The sequence below is a fragment of the Lynx rufus genome, unplaced genomic scaffold (genome assembly GCF_022079265.1).
Source record: "Lynx rufus isolate CCGP_SWC_20201006 ecotype Redwood Valley unplaced genomic scaffold, mLynRuf1.p SCAF_4, whole genome shotgun sequence".
Taxonomy (NCBI): domain Eukaryota; kingdom Metazoa; phylum Chordata; class Mammalia; order Carnivora; family Felidae; genus Lynx; species Lynx rufus.
In genome coordinates this window covers 84471718-84484032 of record NW_025814856.1, presented here as the reverse complement: position 1 = coordinate 84484032, position 12315 = coordinate 84471718, and the positions used below count along the sequence as shown (strand labels likewise).

At 35.5% G+C, this 12315-nt stretch overlaps 1 pseudogene; it reads right to left on the bottom strand.

Annotated features, from left to right (window-relative positions):
• LOC124523405 (60S ribosomal protein L31-like) overlaps positions 1-12315 on the bottom strand; it is a 50302-nt pseudogene that overhangs the window by 15328 nt on the left and 22659 nt on the right.

The window sequence follows — 12315 nt, the reverse complement described above, 5'->3', positions numbered from 1 at the left end:
TTTTTCAAATAAGATATATATATATATATATATATTCACTAATATCCATTCAATATACTTTTTAAGTAGTCTTTTTTTTTCAGTTTTATACCTTTATTTGACAATCAGTGGTTAGTCCTCATCCACATTAACTGTAGATTTTTGAAAGTGGTGACAGGTACATAGGTAACTAAAATATAGAGCTTGTTTGGTGGGTCTTCATCCTCGTTACAATTTCTGGACAACTGCACATAGATACAGTATGGAACATTCCTTATTCCTTGGGCCCAGACAGCTCTGTTGAGCCTGGTGTCAATGCACACATATGAAGATCCCACCTTTATGGCAAATTCCCAGATCTCTTTGAGTGTCTGAGGGCATGCTTCTTGAAATCCACTCCATGGATATGCTTATGATGTTGATGGTGTATTCTCTGGTCACTACCCCCTTGATGGCAGAACAGCCCTTCTTCTGACCACCCTTCTTTGTGGGAGCTACCCTTCTTTTCAGGAGACATTCTGCCAGGCCAAGGAAGAGCACAAGGTATTGTGGGGGAGGGAAAACAGCATCTCAAGCACACTAAGTAGTCTTTTTTAAATAAATCAATTCCTTCTGGCTTTAAGATAAAAATCCTTCTTAAAAACTCTTAATATTAGAAATGCATATGCCCCCCTGAATACTTGGTGATTGTGAGAAAGAAGTAGTATGTGTTACGCTAGAAGAATTTTGGGGAAAAGTCTGGATTGAGTTAGTTGAAAATTTTTGTAGAGCAGACAGAGACATTAGGCAATTATTGCTCTTTTAGCCTTAAATATTTAATGTAAAGGAAACGGTTTCATATTGTTTGTTCTAGCATACAATGCTGCAATGAATTTTCTTGTAAGTACATCCTTTTTATTTAAAAAAGGAAATTTGAAAGGATTAATTTTATTTAAAAAATTGGAACAAATTTGACAAAGGCATTTTTCATTTCTGGGATAATGGTCACATGGATATGTATTATTTCTTCAGTCTTTAACTATATTTTAATATTAATTGTAATAATTTGTTTATAAATTATCTTGGGCATTCTGTGAAAGTATTCATATCATGGCACATTTACCTTTTCTTTCTATTCTCTATATCTCATATTATTTTTCTAGTTTTAATGTCTAGTGCAGGATCTCAGGTCTGTGTGAACTACAGTAGTGAGAGCAGGTGTCCTTGTCTTGATACCCACCTGAAAGGAAACAAAACTAAAATGTCTCTATTAAATGTGATGATTTCTTTAGATATATTATAAGTACCCTTTTTTGTTGTGTTTTTTTTTTAAGTTGTCTTTCTCTTTCCTCGTTTGCTAAGAATTTTTATCTTAACTGTGTAGAAAATCATATTGAGTGCTTTTTCACCCCAAACTGAAAGATTAATTTTTTGATCATTTAATTTGGTGCTTATTAATTGTGTTAATAACTGTCCAAGCTGAACAGTCCTTGCATTTATTTAATTGATATGACTAGAAGTTTGTTTCTTGGTGTTTTCACATAGCCTTATTTTTAATTGTCTCTTTTATCATAACTTTATCGTTATTTTTGTGCTCCTCTCTTTTTCTTTTTTTATTTATTAAAAAAATTTTTAATGTTTATTTATTCTTGAGGAAAAGAGAGACAGAGTGTTAGTGGGGGAGGGACAGAGAGAGAGAGGGAGACACAGAATCTGAAGCAGGCTCCAGGCTCTGAGTTGTTAGCACAAAGCCCTTTGCGGGGTTTAAACTCACAAGCCATGAGATCATGACCTGAACAAAAGTCTGACCTTTAACCAACTGAGCTACCCAGGCATCCCTTTCCTCTCTTTTACTTTTGTTTTTGAATTTAGTTTGCTGGGTTTTTTTCCTAGCTTATTCGGATTTTAGTTAATTTGTTTTCCATCTTTCTTATATTCTGGTAATAATCACAATTTGGTACATTTTCCTCTACATTTCAGCAGCAAACAGATTTCAACCCAGTGCTTTCATTGTCATTATAATGTAATAATTTCAAATTTTAGCATATAATCTCTGCTTTAAACCAAAGGGTAAATGGTAATATGTTAGTTTTTAGAGATAAGAATTTTTCCTAAATATTCTAGTTTGATTTCTAATTGTATTGCATTGTAGTTATAGAATATAGATGCTATGTTGCTAATTATTTGAAATTTTTTGAAACCTCTTTTGAGGCCAAGTTCATCATCATCATTGGTAAATATTTCATATGTGCTTGAAAATATGTATTCTATGTTCATTTGTCATGATGTTCTAGACATATCTATTACACCTAACAGTAATGCCATTGAATTCATCTCTACCTTTATAGTTTTCCATGTGTGTTCATTAACTATGTCTTTCCATATGATATGCTATTCCTTTTTCTACTTAGAGGCTGTACTCTCAGCTTGATATTGATGATTACAATCTTCCCAGCTTACTTTTTTTCATACATATTTCATATCTCTTTTTGATGATAATTTTTATTTTCACCTTTGCTCTTTTTCTCATATTAAAATTTTTACTTGGTATTTGTTTATTTATTTATTCATTTATTTATTTGAGACAGGGAGAGAGAGAGAGAGAGAGAGAGAGAGAGAGAGAGAGAGCATGAGTTGGGGGAGGGGTAGAGAGAGAGGGAGACACAGAAATCAAAGCAGGCTCCAGGCTCTGAGCTTCAGCACAGAGCATGACGCGGGCTCGAACTCATGAACCATGAGATTATGACCTGAGCCGAAGTCTGACACCCAACCAACGAAGCAACCCAGGAGCCCCTACTTGATGTTTTTTAGATATATGTTTTCCATGATTCATTATCAATTTTTCTGCTTATTGTGTGTGTTTAGGTGTTTTTTTCTAATTGAGTATCTCTTAGACAACATTGCTAATTCTTATTTTTAGTACAATCTGAGAGTCATTGTCTTTTCACTGTTGTTTTACCTATTTTGATTAATAAGTTTTACCATAAATTAATTTGTTACTATTGCATTAGAAGATGCTTTCTACCTACTGCAATTAATGTTATCGTATGTCTCCCATTTCCCTGATTTTAATTAGGTGTTTCTCATGAACTAACAATATGCATTATATTTTTATTATTTTGATGGTCATTAATTCATTAAGATTCTTTTAACAAATATGTTTTATCATAAATTGTGCCCTGGGCAATGCACTAAGCAGGGGGAATAAAACAGATTAATATTTTGTTTTTTTCTCCTTATCAATGTCTATAACTTTATGAAAAATTATGTTTCCCCCTGAATAGGAAAAAAAAATGTCAACACAATTCCCTCTCCCATCTTCCTCACTTCCCCTAACAAGTTTGGGTTTAGATTTTTGTGCTTATATAAATGAAAAAAGCATTACTTTTTTCAGATATCAATAAATTCTACTTATTTTTTACATGTTCTTCCCTTTTATACCAATTTTTTGCTATGAGATCTATTCCTTCCTTTCGAAAGTTAAACCTCTAAGAATTTTCAGAATTATTTTATTTTTTAATTTTTTAATTGATTTTTTTCATTTTAGAGAGAGAAAAAGAGAATGTGTGAGTGGGAGAGAGGGGCAGAGGAAAAGAGAGACAGAGAGAATCCCAATTAGGCTCCATGCTCAACAAGGAGGACAACATGGGGTTTAATCCCACAACCCTGGGTTAACCTGAGCTGGAATCAAGAGTCATACACTCAACCAACTGAGCCACCCAGAAGCCCCAAGAATTCTTTTGAAGATATTCTTCATGTTGCTAGACTCACTCTCTGACATCTTCATTCTTCTCTAACATTGAAATGATAGCTTAATTGAATATAATATCAGATTCAAATCCTTTTCCTTGTAAACTTTCTTGTATTCAGTATTGTTGTCAAGACTAAAGGCACTGGATTTTAATTTCTCTCTGAAAGACAAGTTTTAGTTTCCTTTTGAAAATTTTCAGCAGTTTCCTTTGCTTTTAATAATCCTAAAAGTCACTATAATATATCCAAATGAGAGTTTTTTCTCACTTAGCTCTCCTACTCAGTTCTTTGTGTACCTCTTTAAATGGAAGTCTCACAGTTACCTTTTTTTTTTCTTTTTTTTTAATGTTTTATTTATTTTTGAGACAGAGAGAGACAGAGCATGAGCATGGGAGGGTCAGAGAGAGACGGAGACACAGAATCCAAAGCAGGCTCCAGGCTCCCAGCTGTCAGCACAGAGCCCGATGTGGTGCCCAAACTCAAAAACCGGGGTATCATGACCTGAGTGGAAGTCGGACACCCAATGGACTGAGCCACTCAGGTGCCCCCAGTTTTCATTAATTACACAAATTATCAGTATGTTTTTCTTCAAATATTTTCTCTATATGTGTATTTTCTCTGTCCTTCTAGATGGGTATTGCTTTTTCTATTATTAGTCTCCATTTCTTTTGACTTTTTTCCATTCATTCCATCTCCTTATTCCCTGCTAATGCTTTTTGAAAGAGTTCTTCAATCTTATCTGTCAGCTCAGTAAATCATCCTTCACATATATTCAACAAGTTCTCTTCACTGGAAAATAAGTAACTAGAAAATGAAATGGAAAATAGATGCCATTTGTGATAACAATGAAAACTATCAATTGCCTAGGAAATAATCTAGCAAAGATTGCCTGAGAGGTTTATAGATATTTAAAAAAAATCTATTAAAGGACATCAAAGTAGATCTGAATAGAGAGATATAATATACTCATGAATACAATGAATAAAACTTTAGAGATTTTAATTGTCATCAAATAAATCTATAAATCCATCACTATTCAATTCAACACCACAGCTAAGTTTGGGGAGAAACTTGACAAATTTATTCCAAAATTTATACAGAAAGGTAACTTTCTGTGAGTTGCTAAAGCAGTTTTCAAAAAGTATAAGATAGGGGCGACTGGGTGGCTCAGTCGGTTAAGCGTCCGACCTCAGCTCAGGTCACGATGTCTCGGTCCGTGAGTTCGAGCCCCGCATCGGGCTCTGGGCTGATGGCTCAGAGCCTGGAGCCAGCTTCAGATTCTGTGTCTCCCTCTCTCTCTGCCCCTCCCCCATTCATGCTCTGTCTCTCTCTGTCTCAAAAATAAATAAACATTAAAAAAAATTTAAAAAAAATGTATAAGATAGAAAACTCATACTATTAGATAGTAAGACAGATTCCAGCACCAAATGATAAAATTATCAGTGTGGTACTAGTGCAGAGACAGACTGATTGAATGAAGGAATACAAAAACAAGGATTTAAACAGATCACAGGTTATGTGATACAGGATAGATTACATAACCTTGCAGAAATGATGGATACTTTTGTAAATGAAACTAGATATTTAATTTGCAATTTAGAGAAAAATAAAATTGGACTTCTAGCACATACCATTACAAAAACAAATAAACAAATAAATCAATAAATAAAATAACCCCAAATGAATGAAAGACCTCCATATGAAAGTGAAACAATCAAGCTAACCACAGAATATGTTTACCAAACCAAGATATAAAAGCTCAAATCTCAAGAGAAAAGCCAACATAATTTGATGAATATGAGAATTGGGCAACATAAGTAAGAATTTCTATAAATCAATGTCACTCACAGGTTGTATCACTGGGAAGAAAACCATAAGAAAGACATTACTGAGCAAATTTATATGGACTGTTCTTGAGGTCAACCCTGTGAAAGGGAGAGAAGTTGAAGAAAGCAAGATTGGGTTAGAGGGAGATATAGTGCCATGTTGCAGTATCAGAGAAAGCTTTTTCTCTAACACTGGAGAGAGGCTGAGCCCAAACATGCCTACACTGACCAGTCCCTGGATGCTGGCCATCCCTGCATTCACCAGTTTCTAGGAAGGGAGTGTAAATTTGGGTGAGACAGTTTTCTCTACCAAGGAGGTTCCTAATTAGGAATGATTATTATGGGCTGTCTACAAGTATCACTTTTCATCAGAGGGAAAATAGGCACTCCAGTTCTGAACAAGGATCTGAGTTGTATGTCACACATCCCATTTCAGTCTCAAGATTGAGATTAAAGTGGGGCCAGGGATTACATACAATGAATAAATAATAAAACTTAGTACATAGCAGATCTAATGACTTCCATAGAACCTAGCAAAAAAAAAAAAAAAAAAAGGAAAAAATAACAGAGGTAAAAATTTAATTTTTTAAAATTTTTTACGTTTATTTATTTTTGAGAGACAGAGACAGAGCACAAGTGGGGGATGGGCAGAGAGAGAAGGAGACACAGAATCCAAAGCAGGCTCCAGGCTCTGAGCTGTCAGCACAGAGCCCGAGGCGGGGCTTGAACTCACAAACCACGAGATCACGACCTGAGCCGAAGTCAGATGCTCAATTGACTGAGCCACCGAAGGCGCCCCCAGAAGTAAAAATTTAAATGATTAGTAACTATATTAAGTTACCCTAATCTCATTAATAATGAGAAAAATGAAGAGATAAATATTAAGCATGTTGACCAGAGCATTCTTTGTTCTTGTAAAGAATTAAAGTAATTTAGGTATTGCATGCTAATGAAATTAGCTGATAACATGTAGTGCATATATGATAATAGAATGATGTACATTAAGTAAAAGAAACAAACCAATTACTTGTACATAGAAAGAAACTAGATTTTACTATATATAATGTTGACTGTGAAAAGTAAGAAACAAAATGTTAACACTTATACCATCTTATAAATTTAACAAAACCTGTAATACAACTATATTTTTGTGTTTGAGGATAGCATATCTAAAGCAATACATGCAAAGTGTTTTGGAAAGTCGTGATGGATTAACCAGTATCAGATTTACTGTTATCCTTAAAGAACTATAAATACTTATTAACATATACAAAGCAACTGTCTGCAGGCCTTGGGCAGAACCAATCCAGGCCTACAGTTTTCAAGAGAAGAAAAGCATATGAAAAAAATAAATAGTGTATTTTCCCCTGTTTTTTGCCTGAAGGTATTTTTCAATCCTGGCAAAGAGAAATAGAGTACAGACAGTGGAAGTCTAACTGGGCAGAGGAAACACAAATTTGACCTGGCTGTCATTGAAGGGGGGCAGGATATTAGAGAGGAAGAAATTGCAGGGGAAAAAAGCCCCCCAAATCTGCATATTTTTTCACGTTCTTGGCCAATTTCTAAATTACGCATGCACAGAGTGAGACTGTGAGAAATCGTATGTATTGTTTTCTATATGGATTTTTATAATAATAATTGATTTTTAGTTGTACTTTATTGTGATTAGAGAAGATGATCTTAATTAGAGCACCTTTTCTTTCTTCCCCAAAAAAGAAAGCAGAAGGCTAATCAGAGTCTATTAAGATGGTTTCCAGATTCAAGCACCATAACTATTTAAGGTAAGAGGGTTAGTGAAACTAGAGAAAGTACTATTGCTGCAACTAGTTCCAAAGCCATAATTGATAGAGATCTATCACTTTTCTCCTCCACCACTCATTTTACCTTTGTTTCACAGTTGACTATCTCTGAGTGGCTTGCTTGGCAGGGAAGCTCAAAACTTTACTCCTTAAGTGTAATCCCTTCATTTTATTTTCTTTATGTTACAGCCATCTTACAATATAGACCCCCAAAGACCCACATTTCCCACTATTTAGGCCCTGGTGTAGTGCCCACATGCATTACATTATGACTGCTCCTGCGTGACTAATAGAATATGGCAGAAGTGATAATGTATGACTTCCAAGGCTGGGTCATAAAAGCTGTTGCCTCTTTTGCTTTGATCTCTTGAAACACTTACTCTTGGAGCTCTGAGTCACCGTATAAGCCATCCAACATCTAGAGAGATGACATTCAGAGGCTTTGAATCACATAAGAACCCAAAAGAACACAGGGAGAGATGCATGGGTAGTCCCCCACTGTTCTAATCCCTATATATTAAAGTCATCCCAATTGAGACCCCAGAAAATTCATATGGCAGAGATAAGATGTCCCTACTGATCTCTGCCCATATAAATTCATAAACAAAATAACATCTTGTTTTGGTTTTAAGACACTAAATTTTACACAGAAATAGATATCAAAACATTTTTTCTAACCACAGTTACTGCAGTTATCGATTTACAATTATTGTGGGCATAAGCTCATAAATTCAGTGGGTTGTAGACAACATCCTCTGTACCGTCTTTAAGTAGCAACTGTAGCCTGTCCTGGTAAATAGGGTTGATTACCACTACTAATATGTTAACACCCTTTTACTTGCTTACTGGTCCACTAACATAAGGACTGACATCAATCCTCTTCAGTTTAGCATTAGCATATCTCACCAGTCCATCTTTGCATCAGCTTAGATTCCTTTCTTCTGTGTTAGTTGATTGTTGGGAATACACCTCAAGGCCAAAGACTTAAACTGAGATGGAAGTTACTGTGCATGGATGTCTGGGCCACCTGTTTGTGTGATTTAGTAGTACATTCTGGGTATGCTCAGGCTGAAATCCAAAGGCTGTTTCTACACCTGCCCAACTGTATGAAATGATGGATCTGAGAATATCCAGCTCTGGAAAGGAAAGGGAACTCCAGTGATATAGTCATTTAGCATCCCATGGTCAGGTTATCAGTTTCTAGTAAGGTCCAATATCACAGAGGAATTTTTGTTAAAATTGAGACTATTTCTCTTAAAGAAAAGGCATGATCTACCGCTAAATCCCAGAAACTTATCAGAGAATTTGTGCAGTGAACTTTCTCTTCACAGATATATCTACATCTATCAAATCTGCTGAGTCATAAGACCCATGTGGCTATGCACCTCAGGGTGGATCTTCTGCAGAATCCTCTCTTCCGCTTTTCCTCATCCAAAATGGATAGCTTTCAAGTCACAAGATACCTGGGTCAGGGCAGTATTTTCTTTATCTTTTTTCTTTTTTTTCAGAGCGGTATTTTCAACTTCAGTGTATGCTACCTCCAAAATCAGAAGAGACTGATCAAACACTGTACCTCTATTGAAGGACTGTCAGGTGCAACATGAAAATTTGCCCTTGGTCTTAGAAGGAATGTTGTGGCATGTCACAGACCACTGGGCGTCCAAAACTGTTGCAGTCTCTTTAGTCTTCATGAGACTTCTCTCCATGCTCTTGATATAACATGTCTTACTAGCATATCTGGTGGACTTTCGACTTCCTACTCACCATGTCATCAGTGTACTAGTCTAGTGTTATGTTCTATGGCTTGTCAAGATGATCAAGATACCTGAATTCTCCACCATGACAGGGAACAGGACAGTTAGCCTATCCCTGGGGTAGGGAGTAAACGTGAACTTCTGTTTTTACCATGAGAATAAAAACCAAGTTGATCCTTCTTAGTGAAAGGAATTGGAAAAAAAAATTATCTGCAAGATCAGTAGCCCTACAACATGTGCCAAAGTTTGTGTTAATTTATTGCCAATCAACCAGGTGGTAGCCCCAATAGCAGCCACTATGGCAGGTGGTAAAATGTAGCAGCTGTGATTGGGGCTGCCACTTGGATAAATTTATAATAATATATACATCTGCCAAGATCCATTTCATTTTTTGCAGGATACATATAGTTGAATTAAACAGAAATATTATTTGAAGCATCCTCCTACATCCTCTGTCTTTGATAGTGGTATTGATCTCAGCAATTCTTCCCATAATATAGTATTAATTATGATTTATAATTTTCCTCCAGCTAGAAGTGTGATTTCTGGGGTTTCTACTTGGCTCTTGATGATGTAGTGGCTCTTATTCCACAGACCATAACACCAGCTGCTAAATATTTCTCTCTCAATAATGTACACATGAACCAAGGAAATAATAACAGGTTAGGACCACAGATACTTGGATACACTGTGAAATGAACTTGAGCCAAACTCCACCTGGCCTCCATAAGGTCCCATTTAGCCAGAGAAACATGGTGGCATTTCAGATCCCATGGCATCACTGTCAGCTCAGACCTTATACCTAACATACCTGGAAATGTCTGGATTTTCCAATTCCTCAGTGTCAGTTACCCAGGGAATGATTGCAGGTCCCTTTGGAGAATAATCAAAGACATATTTACTGTATAAATTCCATGTGGCACTGCAGGCTTCTTCCACAAGGGAACCATGCGATTTGATCAATGAGTTCTGATTTTGAGAACTGACTTAGGTCGGGAAATTGAGTGAGAAGCCACATTTTCCCATTTCAGCAGCTGATGAACAATCTTCCCCATCATCTTTTTTTTTCTCTTCCTTTCTCATACGTATCTGCCTGTCTAGTTTGTTTCTAAGAACTCCATGACCTATTAGCTATTACCACAGATCCCTGAAGGTCAAGGCAACTGGATGGCAAACTGGCAATTATATCTACTATGCCTCTGATGATTTAGTGCTATGCCTTGGCCTCATAGCCATTGACATTAAAGAGCCCACTTTGATAGCGACAACCTCCACTGTCATCAGAGCCTGCAGAGTGCAGCTACCACCAACCAAGCTTCTTAAACATGTTGGTGCCAACTCAGAAGTGCATTCCTATGGGATGTCTTCTTGCCTCACCCAGGAATCTTAATCATGTCATGGGTACTCAAGTCTTACATAGTAAATCTATTCTAATATTCTCAATTCCTTGATTGTTTTGACCCCTTCTGCAATATCATAAGACATTTCCAGGTTTTTCATCATATTTCCTAGTTTTAGTATCAGGGTAAGGTGGGCCTCAGAATGAATTTGGAAACTTTCCTTCCTTCTGCTATTTTTTTTGAATAGTTTAAGAAGAATAGGCATTAACTCTTCTTTACATGTTTGGTAGAATATACCTTTGAAGCTATCTGGTCTTGGACTTTTATTTGGGGGGAGTTTTTTGACAGATTCAATTTCATTACTGGTAATCAGTTCACATTTTCTATTTTTTGTTGATTCTGTTTTGAAAGGTTATATGTTTCTAGGAATTTATCCTTTTCTTCTAGGTTGTCCAATTTGTTGGTATATAATTTTTCATAATAATCTCTTACAATTCTTTGTATTTCTGTTGTGTTGATTGCCATTTCTCCTCTTGCATTTCTGAGTTCGTTTAGAGTCCTCCTTTTTTTCTGAGTTTGACTAAGTCTTTATCAATTTTTTTTTTTCCATGAACCAAGTCCTGGTTATATTGATTTGTTCTACTTTTTTAACATTTCTATTTAGTTTATTTCTTTTCTAATCCTTATTATTTATTTCTTCTACTGGTTTTAGGTTTTGTTTTTCTTCTTTTTCTAGCTACTCTGGATGAAAGGTTAGGTTACTTGAGATTTTTCTTGCTTCTTGAGGTAGGCTTGCATTGCAGTAAATTTCCTTCTTGGAACTACTTTTGCTGCATTCCAAAGATTTTGGACTGTTGTGTTTTCATTTTCATTTGTTTCTATGTATATTTTGCTTTCTTCTTTGATTTCTTCACTGACCCATTCATTGGTTAGTAGCATGCTATTTAACCTCCATGTATTTATATTTTTCCATATTTTTTCTTATGGTTGATTTCTAGTTTAATAGCATTGTGATTGGAAAAGATGCATGATAGGACTTTGATCTTTTTCACCTTGTTGAGATTTGTTTTGTGGCCTGATATGGGATGTATTCTGGAGAATATTTCACATGCACTTGAGAAGAATGTGTATTCTGCTGTTTTAGGTTGGAATGTTCTAAGTATATCTGTTACATCCATGTGGTCCAATGTGTCATTCAAAGCCACTGTTTCCTTGTTGATTTTCTATGTGGATGATCTATCCATTGATGTAGTGGGCTGTCAAAGTCCCCTACTATTATTGTATTATTGTTGATTATTTCCTTTATGTTTGGTATTAGCTGCCATATGTATTTGGGTGCTTTCATATTGAGTGCATAAATATTTACAATTTTATATCTTCTTGTTGAATTATCTTTATGATTACATAGTGTGCTTCTTTGTCTCTTGTTACAGTCTTTGTTTTAAAGTCTATTTTGTCTGATATAAATATTGCTACCCCAGCTTTCTTTTCACTTCCATTTGTATGATAAATGATTTTCCATCCCTTCACTTTCAATCTGCTTGTGACTTTAGGTCTGCAATGAGTCTCTTGTAGGCAGCAAGCATATAGTTGGGTCTTGCTTTTTATCCATTCTGTCACCCAGTGTCTTTTGATGGGAGCATTTAGTCCATTTACATTCAAAGTAATTATGGATAGGTATGTACTTACTGCTATTTTGTTACTTGTTTTATGGTTGTTTTTGTAGTTTTTCTCTGTTTCTTTCTTCTCTTGCTTTCTTTCATGGTTTAATGGCTTTCTTTAGTGATAAATTTAGATTCCTTTCTCTTTTTTACATATCTAATAGCAGTTTTTGATTTGTAGTTACCATTAGGTTTCTATGCATCTTATGCATATAGCAGTCTATATT